The following is a 15264-nucleotide window of genomic DNA, read 5'->3' as shown; positions in this document are numbered from 1 at the left end:
AAACGGCTCAGGACGTTCTCGTGCGATCAGCGATAACCAGCGGGGGGAGCGGTCTGAGGTAAGTATCAGACATGGCGATATCGCTATAACGTCACAAAAACCAGTTTAGACCTGGCTTAAGATAAGGCCTAACAGGCCTCTTGCAGTGTAATACTGACATGTCTAACTTGCTGCAATGCACAAGTACTGCACTGATTAGATTGGTAATCTGACTTTAAAATATTCAAGTCCCTTAAAGGGACTACATTTATTTTTAAGAATTAATGTAAAAACATGAGACAAATATTTAATATATTCATATTCTAAAGAAAAAAAAAAATCACATTTGGTGCCACTGAAACCAGAACAAGCCTATCATTAAGGTGAGAAATTTGGGGTCAGTGTCTTAACTTTGTGAAGCACCTGAGTTCAAAATTGTTTCATAAGTAAAGTGCCCCTCTCCCAAAAAAAGCAGGATTGGTAAACTTCACTGGGGAAAAAAAAAATGATAGACTTCAAGTTTTCAAAGCAATATAACACTCTAATCTTAAAGGGGGTCTCTGATAGTCAAGCCTTAGGCTCATAATTACTGTGATATACAATGTCTGCAAAATATGATGTTTTCTGTTGGAATGTGCTAGAAATCCTCCATTCTATGACATTGTAAACTGTCAGCCTAGCATGAAGCTGTAGCAGTCCCTTCCCCCAAGTCTTATCAACCCTTCATGTGCAGGGCCCTGTGAAACTTGAAACCAACAACTTCCTGTCTAAGAGCAGGAATGTTAATTAGCTAGGGGGAAAAGATCCCTTTGTTCTCTGGAAATGTGCTGGGATCAATATAGGAAATATTAAAAAGAAGCCTAGCTTGCAAACCATACATGACAGAGAAATAACAATCTCATATTTGTGATCTGCGCGGACCCAGCTTCCCTACGGTGCCTTTTGCGTAGTTCTCCGACTGCCAGAACCTGAATTATGGATTGCACCCAAATAGAATGTCTGTTATATCATTCTTGGTGTTTTCGGATTCTATTCGGTAAATTACAACCAATGACACAAAATATGTGTTTGTGCGAGCTCCTCCCGTTAAGTTATGGTTATTCTAAAGTTTGTAGCCAGATCATAACTTGAAGAGGAAGAGGTGGGCCCTCTCCAGACTGCCCCTTTCGGTGATGTCACACACCCGTGCTATAAGGTACCCCTCCCATACAGGGAGCTCAGAAGAGCTCCAGTCCTCGTGCTGAGCAGAACCCAGATGAGTGGAGACGTGTGGCTCCGCCTTCTCCTTCCCCCACTCAGCCACATGGTTTTGCCTAAAGAGTCATGAACAACCGTGAGTGTACTTTCCGCTTTCATCCATTCTTTTGTTTCATATTTGTAACTATACATATGTAATGTCTCAATCTTATAGCAACGTTTATCTGTAATCACTGCCCTACTTTTTCGAGGAATAAATGATTTAATATTTAGTCTGCCTCCATGCTCTAAGAAACAAACTATACGCCTTGTTTAGATAATCGCTACGAATTCGTGGGGTTTGCCACGGACCCTCTTAATTAACTCTGTGAATTAAGTAAACCGTGACTGGTGGCAGCGTGTTGTGCACGGTGATTGCGGCTTGCTGGCAGTCCAGAAGGGTTTTATATTGCTGAATGAGGTGCTGCGGCCACAGTATTGATAATTCCCTCACTGCAGAAGCCTAATTGCCGGTTCACAACAAGCAGCCCGTCCGGCGACTAATTATCCTAGGTGCAGTTCCCTGACTGACCTGAGGGTAAGGGGGGTGCCGGAGAGCTGCGAGTTCCAAAGTGGAACTGAGAAAGTGGGATATCCATAAATCCCCCTGCGGCAAATTGTTAGAGCGAGATTAGACTGGCTCAACCTGGTGGAGGGTGAGACAAAGTCTCAAACTGGACCATCACATATTCTACCCACGCCACGAATAGCGGGCCCAACCTCAATCAGGGTTTCCGCCTCATCATATACGTCCAGCCTCCCCTCTTCCTCCTCCTCCGCCTCGTCATCCTATGCTGAATTACCCTCCACATCACTCCCAAGTTGGGAGCTGTGCAGTAGCGCATCGGCAAAGCGGCAACATGCTCTCTTGAAGCTGATCTGCTTAGGTGAAATACCACACACTGCAGCAGAGCTGTGGCAAGGACTAAAACAACAGACTGATCAGTGGCTCTCCCCACTGCAACTCCAACCCGGTCTGGTTGTCTGCGACAATGGGTGTAACCTAGTGGCGGCTTTAAAGCTCGGGAAGCTGGTACACGTGCCATGCATGGCTCATGTGCTGAACCAAGTGGTGCAGAAATTTATAAAAACATACCCTGACTTGCTGTACCTACTTGAGAAGGTGTGCCATATTTGCGCCCATTTCCACCATTCCTCAACCACTGTTGCCAGTCTTGCAGCGCTTCTAAAGCAATTTAATCTGCCTAACCACTGACTCATTTGTGACCTGCCAACACAGTGGAACTCAACATATCATATTTTGGCAAGGATAAGTGAGCAGCAGAGGGAGCTTGCTGAATACCAACTTAAACATGCCCGTCACACTGAGACTCAGCAAAGACACATAACAACTGTCGAGTGGGTGTGGATCGCTGATATTTGTGAGGTGCTTGATAACTTTGAGTACTGCACCAAGCTTGTGAGCGGTGATCAGGCTATTATCAGCGTAACCATTCCTATGCTATGTCTGCTGAAAAAATCGCTGCAGAATCAAAAAATGGAATCTTTGCGTGCCCTGCAGCTGGGTATGGAGCAAGATTTTACAATGGGTGATCCTACCCAGCCCAGCCAATATCATCAGGTAAGATTGGGGGATGAAGATGATGAAAACGATGAGGGAGAGGACTTCTTTTTCAGCGGTACCGAGGGAACACCTCATGCTACAGAGGGGAAACCCACCCCAGCTTCATGTCTGTCCAGCATGGGTGGGCTGGACAGGAGACGGTGGAGGAGGAGAGTCAGTGTGTGGAGAGGATGGGTATTGTTCCTCCTTCTGGGGTCACAGAAGATTTGCGTCTTTGCAGCTTGGCACACATGGCACACTTCATCTCTGACTGCCTGTGCCAAGACGTTCACGTAATCCACATTTGCAATAGCAACCTATACTGGGTTGGCCACCTTTCTAGACCCACGGTACAAGGTCAAATTTGCATCGCTACTGTTGCAGTCACCAAGGGTTTTCACAATCTAATTCTTCAAGAGGGCCGTTGTCGATCATTTGATGGCAACAGCACCCTCAGACACCACTGCTAGCAGAGGTACCAGCTCTGTGCAACAGCATGCGTTAATGGGGAGAGACACACCAAGCAGGTCCAAAAGAGGTGGTGGTAAAATGTCCACAAACTGGGCCATCTTCAATAAACCAGCTCATCAACAAGTACTAGCTGGAACGGTAACAATGTCAAGGAAGGAGAAGTTGAACAAGATGGTCAACGACTATTTAAGTGACCACATCTGCATCCTTCCTGATGCTTCTGTTCAGTTTAATTTTTGGGTATCCAAGCTGCATAGTTGGCCAGACCTCTCCTTATATGCCTTGGAGGTGCTGGCCTGCCCTGCTGCTAGTGTGATGTCAGAGCGTGTTTTCAGTGCCACTGGGGCAATCATCACAGATGCACGCACACGGTTGACTACAGAGATTGCAGACAGGCTGACTCTGATAAAATTTAACAAGGACTGGATTTCGCAACAGTATTTAAGCCCTGCAGATGATAGTATCCCAAACTAAAGTCACCCAAAACGTTATTTTTTGCCAATTGGTGATCACGTCCCTCCCTTCCCATACAAGCCCCTTTTCTTCTTCTTACACATGTTTTCAAATCCTGCTTCTGCCACATGTACCTCATGGTTAATAAGCTAAAAACAATGTTCTGTTAATTAATATTTCCCATCTGAGGCACTTGTGATGAGAGTGAGACCCTTCTTCCTTCATCAACCATGGTATCATGCCCCTTGGGATAATTTTTGGAGACACTATAGCTATGCCTGGAAACTCTGCACTGCAACTACTATGCTAGTAGTCCTAGCGTCATCATAATTGCTTGGCCCTTCAGACCTGCCCTGCTTCCTTCATCAACTATGATACAGCCCCTTGGGCTAATTTTTGGAGACACTATTGCTATGCCTGGACACTGGGCACTGCAACTACTATGCTAGTAGTCCTAGCTTCATCATAATTGTTTGGTCCTTCAGACCTGCCCTTCTTCCTTCATCAACTATGAGACAGCCCCTGGGGCTAATGTTTTGAAGACACTATGTCTATGCCTGCACATTGGGCACTGGAACTACCATGCTAGTAGTCTACTTTCAAATTCTCTGGCTCTTGAGGCCTCCTTCCTGTGTCAACAATGAGACAGCCCCTAAGGCTAATGTTTTGAAGACACTATGTCTATGCCTACACATTGGGCAGTGGCATTGGAACAACAAAGACAGTAGTCCAAGCTTTATAATTGTGAATCCCTTGTGATGATGATAGGTGGCTTCTTCCTGCGATAACCGTCACACAGCCCCTAGGGCAGATCGCTCTCCTTACACACTTAGCTGTCAGAAGATCGCCTCCATCATCACCCGCTCTTACGGCACTTATGATATATCACTGGCACTGCGTAAGTGACGTACGAGTCCCGCTCTGCCGGCAAAAAACGACAGAACTTCAAATAGTGTTTGTACATTCTAGTGAAGCAGTGGTGCAAAACCACTCATGCAGCCCCTGACCAGGTGCCCTCATGTTATATACATTTGTTTACAGCATACATTTTTTTAACATTTACACTTTTTTAGCCTTTTCCTCAGCCCCCAGACCGCTTTGTAGGATCCAGGAGACAATTCCTCGCATATTTCATTGACTATCATTGGACTCGCTACTCGTACCGAATAATACCCGAGCATTACAGTATACTCATAGGAGTATAGTGAGTCTGAATACTTCACTACTCGCTCATCCCTAGTCATGAGTGTGCAATTCACAGGGGCGGCAAGGGATGCCTTACCAGGGCATTTTTTGTGACCACAAAGGATGACCCAACAAGCGATATCTGTTACATTTAAAAAAAAAAAATCAGAGGCAAAAATTGCAATAATTTGAAAACTATATGCATGAACCGGCACCTGCGCGATCAACATACCTTAATGTAGGAATCTCACTGCCCTAAAATTTGGACTAGTGGGCCTCGCCAACCACCGGCTATTCCATAAACCCCATCTGCTGCTTCTTCCTCCTCCGTCACCAAGTGTTATCACACAGGTCTCCGGCCACAGAAACAACAATTATTTACCCACCACAGTCGAGGTGAGAGAACCAGTGAGCTGTTACAGAAGTAGACATGACTGCTGCTTTTGTGTCACTTAGCACAACACATCTTTCTCAATCCGCCATTACATCTCTGCCTGCACCTTATTCACAGTCCAGTAGTTTGTCCTGTAATCATTCCTCTGCCCTCTCTCAGTACAGCAGCCAGCTCCTGGTCCTGGAGTTGTGGTCACGTAAAAGAATGTTTCCTCCTACACATGGCAAAGCTTAAAGCTTGAATGCCGCCATCTCCAATCTGATGGCCACGGAAATGCTTATTTTCCACCTGGTGGATACAGACGGTGTCCGAGAGTGGATGGGCATCTCAGTCCCCCACTATCAGTTGCCCAGTCACCATTACTTTTCAAAATAAGATGTGCATGTGTTACACAAGCATGTTGCCGACAACATCACCCATTCCCTGAAAATAATCTATGTCTGCCATGGTGAATTTCACCACTGACACGTGGATGAGCAAACATGGACAGGGCGTTCATCAGGGCGACTCTTTGGCTGAGAGGGCAGGCGGTCAAGGGGCTGCTCCACAAGTCTTTAAATCCCCAAGGCTTGCTGGACAAATTTCTGTATCTAACAGTTCCTCCACTGCTTCTGCCTCCACCTCCTCTAGGGCCTCCACCTATGCCCTCAACCTCTCCCTTAATTAGACACGCGTTCCAACAGTGCAGAGAGAATCTTCCCCATCTATGTACTGCACAGCCATAGCTCATCACAATCAGGCAGTGTTTAAATTAATATGCCATGGAGATCGCCGTCACACAGCTCAAGAGTTGTGGACAGGTATCCAGGCTGAGTTACAGCAATGGCTGTAATCACTAAATCCAGAGCCAGGGAAGGCCGTGTGCGATAATGGTGAAAACCGGGTAGCGGCCCTATGCCGTGGTAACCTCACACATGTGCCTTGCATGGTTCACATCATCAACCTAGTGATAAAGCAATTTCTCCACCACTATCCCGGCCTGGATGTGCTGCTGCAGAAAGCACAGTCGCTGTGTGCTCACTTCTGATGATCACACCTTGCAGGTCATCGATTTGCATCGCTACAGAAGTCTTTCAGCCTACTGGTTAACCCTGGTACAGTATGCCCTTTTGCATAGCTTGGGCCAACGCAGTCCAGAGATGGTGCAAATTACGCTTGTGGAGTGGGCACAGGTGAATGATATTTGCACATTTCTGCACAGTTTTAAAATGGCTACTAAGATGACTAGCCCTGACAATGGCATCATCAGTATCACGATTCTGGTCATCTACATGCTGAAGCACACTTTCAATAGTCTGTGTGAGGTGGTGATGGTCCCAAAGGAAGAGTTGGAAGCAGAGGAGGATGCAGAAGGAATAACAATATCTCAAATTTACAGACTGTTGTTGCACAGGAGGGTGCCATGAGAAGGTGGTCTACAGAGATCAAGGGGGGCTCATGGTACCAGACAAACCGTTAGTGAAGATGCATGAACCGAGGATCAAATTGAGAAGGATGAGGTGATGGATGTGCAACAGTCAGGAGATGAAGAGGATATTGATACGTTCTCTGTTGTCCGTGGCTGGCAGGAGGGGACAGAGGAAGCAACCTTGAGTGTTACCCTGTCACCAACTATGACCTCATGGAAGCTCCCGACACATGAGCACCTTCTTGCTGCACAATGCCCCTAATCTTAGGGCTAGAAATAGTGCTGACTACTGGGTTGCTACTCTGTTAGATCCACGGTACAAGAGTAAATTTTGCGAGATGGTTTCCCATCTGGAAAGGGATGCACACATGATGGAATATTGAAATACTCTTGTAGACAGACAATCTTAAGAGAAGTTTTCCCCAAGACAGCAGTGAGGCACACAGCATGCATCCCAGTTGTAGACGTCCAACCCCAGGAACATCAAGGTGTCATCACCAAAACATTAGCAGCAGCAGTGTATGTGGCATAAGCAATTTCTGTGAGTCATTTAACACATTTTTTTAGACCAGCCGATGCACCAGCAGAACATAGTACAAGTCTGTCACGTTGTGAACGAATGTAAAGGATGTTGCAGGAGCACCTGGAGGTCAATATCAATGCCAGCAAGGGAGGTTTGAACCCTTTTACATTTTGGTCTTCAAAAATGGATGAATGGCCTGAGCTCGCCTGTCACATCTTGCAGGTTTTGTCATGTTGGGCAGCCAGCGTTCTCTCAGACCATGTCTTCAGCGCTGCTGGTAGTGTCCTGATGGATAAGCGCATATGACTGTCACCTGAAAGTGTAGACCACCTAACTTTCATCAAAATGAACAAGTCATGGATCTCCGATGACATTTGCACCCCGTTGGCAGATTGGGCAGACTAGGTGATGGTGTTGTCTTTAGTGCCATGTATTGATCTCGCATTATTGCAGTCTGTGCTATCTTTGTGGTGTCTTCTATGCCTGCTGTTGCTACTGCTGCTCATGATACAATTTTTTGAAAAGTGTAAAAACCAAGTTAGGTCTTCATCTAGTGGGTTGCCTGTGCTGGAAGGTGTGCCAGAGCCGTATTATAATATTTCTACTGTGTGGAAACTGATGCTACTTAAGTGGTGAGTCACTATTATTTTTTGAAATGTGTAGACTTCAAGATGGGTCTCCATCTTGTGGGTTGCCTGTAGTAGAAGGTGTGTCAGAGGCTTATTATACTGTTTCTACTCTGTGCAAATTGATGCCACTTTTGTGCGGTGTGGCAATTATTTTTTTTGAAATGTGGAGCCTGTGTAAGTAGGTCTCCCAGACAGGCAGACCTGCACTTACTTTGAGTCAACTATCTGTGTTACTTTCCTTACATTTTTCTACCAGTACTACTGTATAAAACTGATGTTTGTGCCATCTGAGTGTGGCTGGAATAAAAAAAAAAAATTGGACGTGTTGCAGGAGCTGTGAGGTCTCCCAACTAAGAAGGCTTACACCGCTCCCTTAACCACCAGGTCCTCATTAAACCTTCAATTCCAAGATGTAAGTGCTGGGCCAGAGCCTGATACCTTATGCATGTCCCATGGATGACTGCTGTTGAGCCATTTGCAAATTTCTACTGTGGGTCAATTGATGACACTTTTCATTGTGTCTGCCCCTAATTTTATCTGTTTGGGAAGCTTTTTGTTACCCCTTAAGGTGTTGTCTATGCACCTGGTTTTGCCTCCCATTGAATTTAAAGGGGTTCAGATACATTCGTCACACCATTCAGCAAACTTTTCGGTGAATGGAGATCCGTTCAGTGAAACCGAACCATAAAAGGTTCGCTCATCTCTAATAGCAACATTTCTGATCCCCAGAAGACGAATGATTAAAAGCTTATCTTGCTTTTCCGGTCTGGCCAATGCTCAAAAATGTGGGCCAGTCACCGACTGACACCTCATGCAGCAGGCAGAGGTTCTCAAATAACCAGAGATATTCATCAATATCCAAAGTTTCTTCAATGAACTGTGGTATGTCCCGGTACTGTAAACATGTGGGCCACTCTCTCCTGTTACCCACTGTCATCTGCGTTTGAGTGGGTGGGGGTGCAGTTACATGCACACCTAAATATTTTCTTAACACTGACGCCCACTCTATCTTCATGGCTTGCTCTCCTAGTGCTGCCAGCATCCTCCTAAATTCAGTCGGTCGATCCTCCACCATCTTTATGGCAACCCTAGGCTTTGGTCCCTCCTCCATGTCTGAACTGGCATCCTCCTGTGGGTATTCACAGTCCCAACCGGCCAAGCATTGTATTAGGGTCTCCCAGTTGTCCTCTGACAACCACTCTAGCTCTCTTCCAGAGCAAAGGGCGCTCAGCTCCTCCTTCTTGATACTTTTCTAGAAGAAGTCTGCCATCTCTTCTGCTAAGTCACCACTCAGTTACTTTCTCTGGTATGCTGTCCAGAGATAGATGATCACACTGCTGCCACCACTTGTGAATAATCACCTAGGGGGGTTAACAATGCAACTATTCCTTACATCCATAGTTTTACAGCAATTCCGGGTAGATGGTCACAATGCAATGTCCACAGGTCACAAGATCCCATCCTGGGACTAACCGTTCCATTGCCCCCATAACAGGCGATACTCATTGTCTACCAACTTTTGGTTGGCTCACAGATTTGTATCTCCCACAAGTATACTCTATGGTCACAGTCCATGCTCCATACCATGACTGTAGCAGATGCCTCCCATTCCAGCAGGCAGCAAAAGTCCTTAAGATAGTTCCTCCCATCCAGACGATTGATATCATGACTGTATCACATGTATCAAGCTCCAGCCAGCAACCACATAGCACAGTCCCAATTGGGTTCTCCAAATGTCTTTCTGTATTCAGTGATGGGCAGAGAAGCTGACCTGTATTCCACCAGTCAATGTACAGTCTGGTATGAAGCAACACTATCAAGCGTAATGGAATGATTGCTTTTACTTTTGCCTTTATCTTATGTATACATAAGATGCAGCCGCCACGTCTTCCTCTGATTACTGTCACAAACTGGAGACATTGATTCCAGAGTCTGAATACTTTGCAGGTGAAATTAATGCACTTAAACAGACAAGCTAGAAAATCTTTAATAAAATACAGAAAGCAAATCTCCAATAAAACACAACAATAAGTTTGACGTAACTGATGCCCCGTGCTTGAAAAAGTCTGCATCCCCATGGATTCCACTCAACGTCCATTGGTCCAGTGGTCTTTAGGACAAGGCCAGCCCCTTACACCACTTACCTAAAAAGCACACAAATTATCAGCAAACGCACCTATAACTCACTATCCCTACTGCATTCAAGGGGTTAATAGCAATGCAAAGAAGGGGTTAATACAGGGATTTATCATGCAGCCTAGCATACCTAGCCCAGTATGGAGTGCAAAGGCTGCTGGGTCCTGGTCTGAAGATCCTGCTAAAGAGAGAGGGCACACAGATGGTGGAACTGTGGTTGTAACAGTATAGGAACAATCAAGCAGGTGAGAACTGTATCTGCAGATGTGGCAGAGACGATCAGGGATGGTTTTAGACAAAGCAGGGTCCCAAATGCTATAACAAATGCTAACATATCACATAGATATCACCATCACATAGAACATATCCGATGTAATTACATGTGCTGAGTTCAGGCTGCTAAACAAGCATGATCAACAAAATTGAAGTCGATTGGTGCTTGTTTCCCTGCCTCTTTATATCGGCTGAGGAACAATGATGGGAATAGAACAATTACTTATAGATCAATCTGTCCACATACAATATCATGTTGTCAGCAGGATATCTGCAGTTTTCAGAGTGCGATGTGTTGCTGAGAACAATGATTTTCGTTCTGGCATAAACAATCCAATCACTTGATGAATAGGCATCATTTTGCTTGTATAGTATAATACAATCCACAGTCCACATAGTATAGTGCACCTCATAGTCCTCCACATAGAATCAAACTCCCCATAGTCCTATATATTGTATAATGCACACTTCATAGTCCTCCATATAGTATAATGTGCCCCATAGTATGCCATATAGTATGATACACTCCCCATAGTCCTCAATACAGTATAATGCAGGTCCCATATAGCCAATAGTATAATGCGCTCACTATAGACCTTGATAGAGTTTTATGCACCCCATAGTCCTTGATGAAGTATAATGCAGCCCCTTTCAGAGTATAATGCAGCCACCCCATAGAGAATAATGCAGTCCCCCCGCAGTGTATAATGCAGCCCCCATAGAGTAAAATGTAGCCACCCCATAGAATATAATGTGGCTTCCTCATAGGGAATAATGGAGCCCCTCATAGAGTATAATGCAAACCCGCAGTCCTGCAGTATTATCGCCACCATGTACTCACGGATGTATAAAGAAAAAAATTACAATACTTACCTCTCTCCGTTACCCCCCTGATCTGGTCTCTTCTACATGTCTCAGCAGCTCCACTGCCCGGCACAGCATGGCACGGGATAAAGTGACATCATGCCACCTTTACTATGTCAGAGGCAGAGGGGAATGATGGGAGAATGAGCGTCATCTGGCGCTTTCTCCTCCATTATCGCTTCAACTATATTAGCATCTATGATGCTGATACAGCTGAATGCAGGGGGGCCAGCGCTGACTCAGGCGCCCCATAGCAACCGCTTGGTGTGCCACTATTAGCAGCATGCCACTGTCTGGAGGACTCTGGGGGGGGCCCTAGCCCCACAGAGTATAATGCAGCCTCATATAGTATAAAGCAGCCCCGTAGAGTACTGTATAATGCACCCTCATATAGTATAATGCAGCTTCATGTAGCATAATGCAGCCCACATATTCCTCCAGTATTATGGCCACCATGTACTCACTGATTTAAAAATAAATAAATGGAATACTCACCTCTCCCAGTTCCCTCGCTGCTCCGGTCTCTGCAGCACGTATTCTCAGAAGCGCCACCGCTCGGCACAGCATGGCACACGCTGCATCTGAAGCACAGGGGGAATGATAGGAGAGGGAGTGTCACCTGCTGCTCTCCCCTCCATCTGTGATGCTGATACAGTTTGAATGTGAGATGCAGGGGGCTATAGCGGCTGTGTGGTGTGCCGCTATGTGAACACATGCGGATTTACCTGCATTCAAAAGAAGGCAGTACTTTGGACGCAGTGAACATATGCTGCATCCAAAGCGCTGCTACTTCCAGATCGTGGGCACCCAGCCTAAGTGTTACTTTAATTTTTTTGAGCAGTGTATATATACATATATATAAATACATACACAATCTGGGGCACTTTCCTTTACTCTAACAAAAAAAGGTTTACAAAATAATGCTGACATGATAAACATTTACCACATGTATACATTAACTATTTTTTGTGGTAAAACTTGCAATTTTCTAAATTTATGCAAATTTTTTATATTTTTATAAATTAAGCACAAATTTTATTGGCTTAAATTCACCACTAACAGAGAGATTCATGCGAAAAAGGCCCCAAATAATCTGTTATAACTTTGGCTAGAATAAAGCAATCTGAACCAAAAAAACACTATGTACCTTGACCTATTTGCAGCTAACTGCAATACAAGCAGTGCCTGAAGTGATCTCCGTTTTCTGCTAGATATATTTTGACGCAGCATTCCCATGTTCATGTACATATCGGCAAGTATAGAGAGAGGGAACAGCAGCAATTTCACGTTGACTGGTTTCCTTCAAAATCTTTCACAGTACAAGGCATGTTCTGATACTCCAAATGTAGTCTGATGGTGTCTGATCCAGAGACTGTGGTGGCTAAAGCCCCTTTAAAATTATCCTGTTGCTTAAAAAAGACTCAATTTCTGCCATGCTCCTTCCTGAAAGTAGCCTTCCGTTAACCCACTATCCTCCAGTTGATTCACAAACTGTTCAAAAAAGTAAAGGTTCACATCGGCGTTCTAATGGTGTCAAAGAAAATTAGTCTTTTAATGGAGAGGGATTTTTTTACTGCTTTTTTTGGGGGTATTTTGGGTACCCCTTTATGTGTGTTTGCGAGTTAACGTAATGTGACAAATAGAGCCATGCTTGATAAGATCATCATTTGGTGTCCTATATTCCTGAAACCAGTGACTGTTTCTGTTCACTTGCTTTGAGCTCCTGAATGACGGTGACAAGTTACACATGCAATTTTGCCCCCTTTTTGCTCCTCTATAATGGTTCTGTAGAATGTATTGCTTATACTTGACTATATGCAGCCCTGACAACATCTAGGAATGGTGTTGATGAAATGGCGGGTTGTCTTGCCAGACATGGATAAGGGCATTAGTGAACTTCTGAAAATAAAGCCCCAGAAGTTGTCAATTAGATTCAGGTCTGGGTAACATGATAGCAACGGTCATGCTGAATGATATTGCAAGCAACATATTATGGTGTCTCCAGACTCCTATATGTATTTCATGTGTGATCAGTGTGAAACTGCTTTGATGTGTGAAGAGAATGGGGCACCATTGCAAGATTTACCAATTCTGGTGTTCAGTGAATACCAATCATGATACATGATACTAGTCTGTGAGTAAGCACAGGTCATAATATAAGATGTTGAGACCTCATGCTACCCTCATGGAGTCTGTTTCCAACTGTTGGTTAAGTAACATGCACAATAGTAGAACGCAGTATGACATTTTGTAGGCCTCTGGAAGTGCCTCTGTTGGATTCATGACCTTCGACTACACTGCCGGTCTCTCCACTTGACACTGTGCCAGAAGACAAAGAACACCATTCTGTGGCAGCTTGTAAGAATGTGCCTTACTGGAGGAGTTGGTTTGCAAGTTCTGCCTCATGCTACCAATGGTGACAAAGACACTGGCAAAACACAGAACTAGAGAAGAATGAGGAAGGATAAGGAGAGAATAATTGTCTGTGGCCTCCACCAGCACAATTCTCATCTCACTCCATTTAGAGTTGTCTTGTTGCCTCTTCATTACACTTGCTAGCTCTTTAATTTGCATCAAGGCATGTAATATGTATTTTCATTATTACGGTATCTCTAATCGGTTACTAACAGGTCAGGTTATTTTCCCTCATATATAATATATTGGTGATACTGCGACTGCTACAAATTCCATGATTCAGAAGGGGACAAAACAGGATCAAGCAATTGAAAAAGCGTGAGGCCTTCTGGATCTATTACCAACAAACACTGGAACCAAAAGGTCTCAATGGTGACTACAATATGGCGAGTTTCCTTTGCAATTGTACAAGTATGTTTATTTTTAATTTGTGACTCACCCTGGTAAAATATTATGATTTTATATTATAATTGATATTACCGTATAACCTCGAGTATAAGCCGACCTTAGTATGAACGGAGACCCCTAATTTTGCCACAAAAAACTGGGAAAACGTATTGACTCGAGTATAAGCCTAGGGTGGGAAATGCAGCAGCTACTGGTAAATTTCAAAAAAAAAAATTGATACAATAAAAGTAAAATTAATTAAGACATCAGTACGTATTTTTTTTTAATATCCATATTGAATCAGGAGCCCCATATAATTCTCCATAAAGTTCATGATGGGCACCATAAGATGCTCCATAAAGTTCATGATGGGCCCCATAAGATGCTTCATTCAAAAATATGCCCCATATAATGCTGCACAAAGGTTAATGATAACCCCATAAGATGCTCCATATTAAAATATGCCCCGTATAATGCTGCACAAAGGTTAATGATGGCCCCATAAGATGCTACATATTAAAATATGCTTCATAATGCTGCTGCTGCTGCGATTAAAAAAAAATTGACATACTCACCTATCGTCGCTGGGGGCCAGGTGCCCATATCCTGAGCAGGTAAGGACACCGGCGCGCTATGGGAGCTAGGTGCTGGTGTCGCCACTGGCTCAGGCCCCCGGCACTTGCAATATTCACCTGTCCCCATTCCACCACCGTGCGCGGAAGGGACTGATATGCAGCGATGACGCCAGGAGGGTGAGTATGATGTCTTCTGCTCCCCCATCCCCACTCCCCCGCCGGCAATGACTTGTGTATAAGCTGAGAGGGGTGTTTTCAGCTGAAAATCTCGGCTTAGACATGAGTATAGATGGTATTTTACCTTACAACCAGTTCAGTATGTTCTGTTGTCTCTACAGGTTGCTCTTTGATCAATAACTTTATTTCTGTTTTCCACAGAATCGATAGATACTCATCAATTCACCATTCTCCTGGGCACTTATGATGTATTATGAGCACCTCTTCAATGCACATGTCCTACAGCTACTTCCTCCTTATTACAGCAATATACTTGTAACACCAATACTTTTTTGCAATTTTTCAATGTTCGGTTCGGATTACGATCTCCGATTTATTCATCAAATATTCACAGCACATATCCGAACGCCATTGGAGTCAATGGGAGGCAAAAACAAATGCATACACAACACCTTCAAACTGGCCCAAAAGTTGCCAAAACACATTAAATGAAGGACAGATACCAGGAAAGTGGCTTCAATTCACTCACGGTACAAATTTTTGAACGGCAGGGCAGCAATCAGCCACGCATGAGGTATCAGGGTCTTGGCCAGCA

General features: G+C 44.4%; 1 long non-coding RNA gene across 1 annotated transcript in view; it reads left to right on the top strand.

Annotated features, from left to right (window-relative positions):
- Window positions 1–704: 704 nt before the first annotated feature.
- Window positions 705–15264, top strand: part of LOC141087963 (uncharacterized) — a 33094-nt gene continuing 18534 nt past the window's right edge. Inside the window, exon 1 of the long non-coding RNA XR_012231785.1 lies at window positions 705–1312. This is a non-coding gene — a long non-coding RNA (uncharacterized lncRNA). The remainder of the gene's footprint in view (window positions 1313–15264) is intronic.

This window comes from Dendrobates tinctorius, unplaced genomic scaffold (assembly GCF_039654945.1).
Source record: "Dendrobates tinctorius isolate UK_male_01 unplaced genomic scaffold, ASM3965494v1 ptg000036l, whole genome shotgun sequence".
NCBI lineage: Eukaryota > Metazoa > Chordata > Amphibia > Anura > Dendrobatidae > Dendrobates > Dendrobates tinctorius.
Note: the sequence above shows the minus strand (reverse complement) of the source record. Positions and strands in the feature narration are given on the sequence as shown.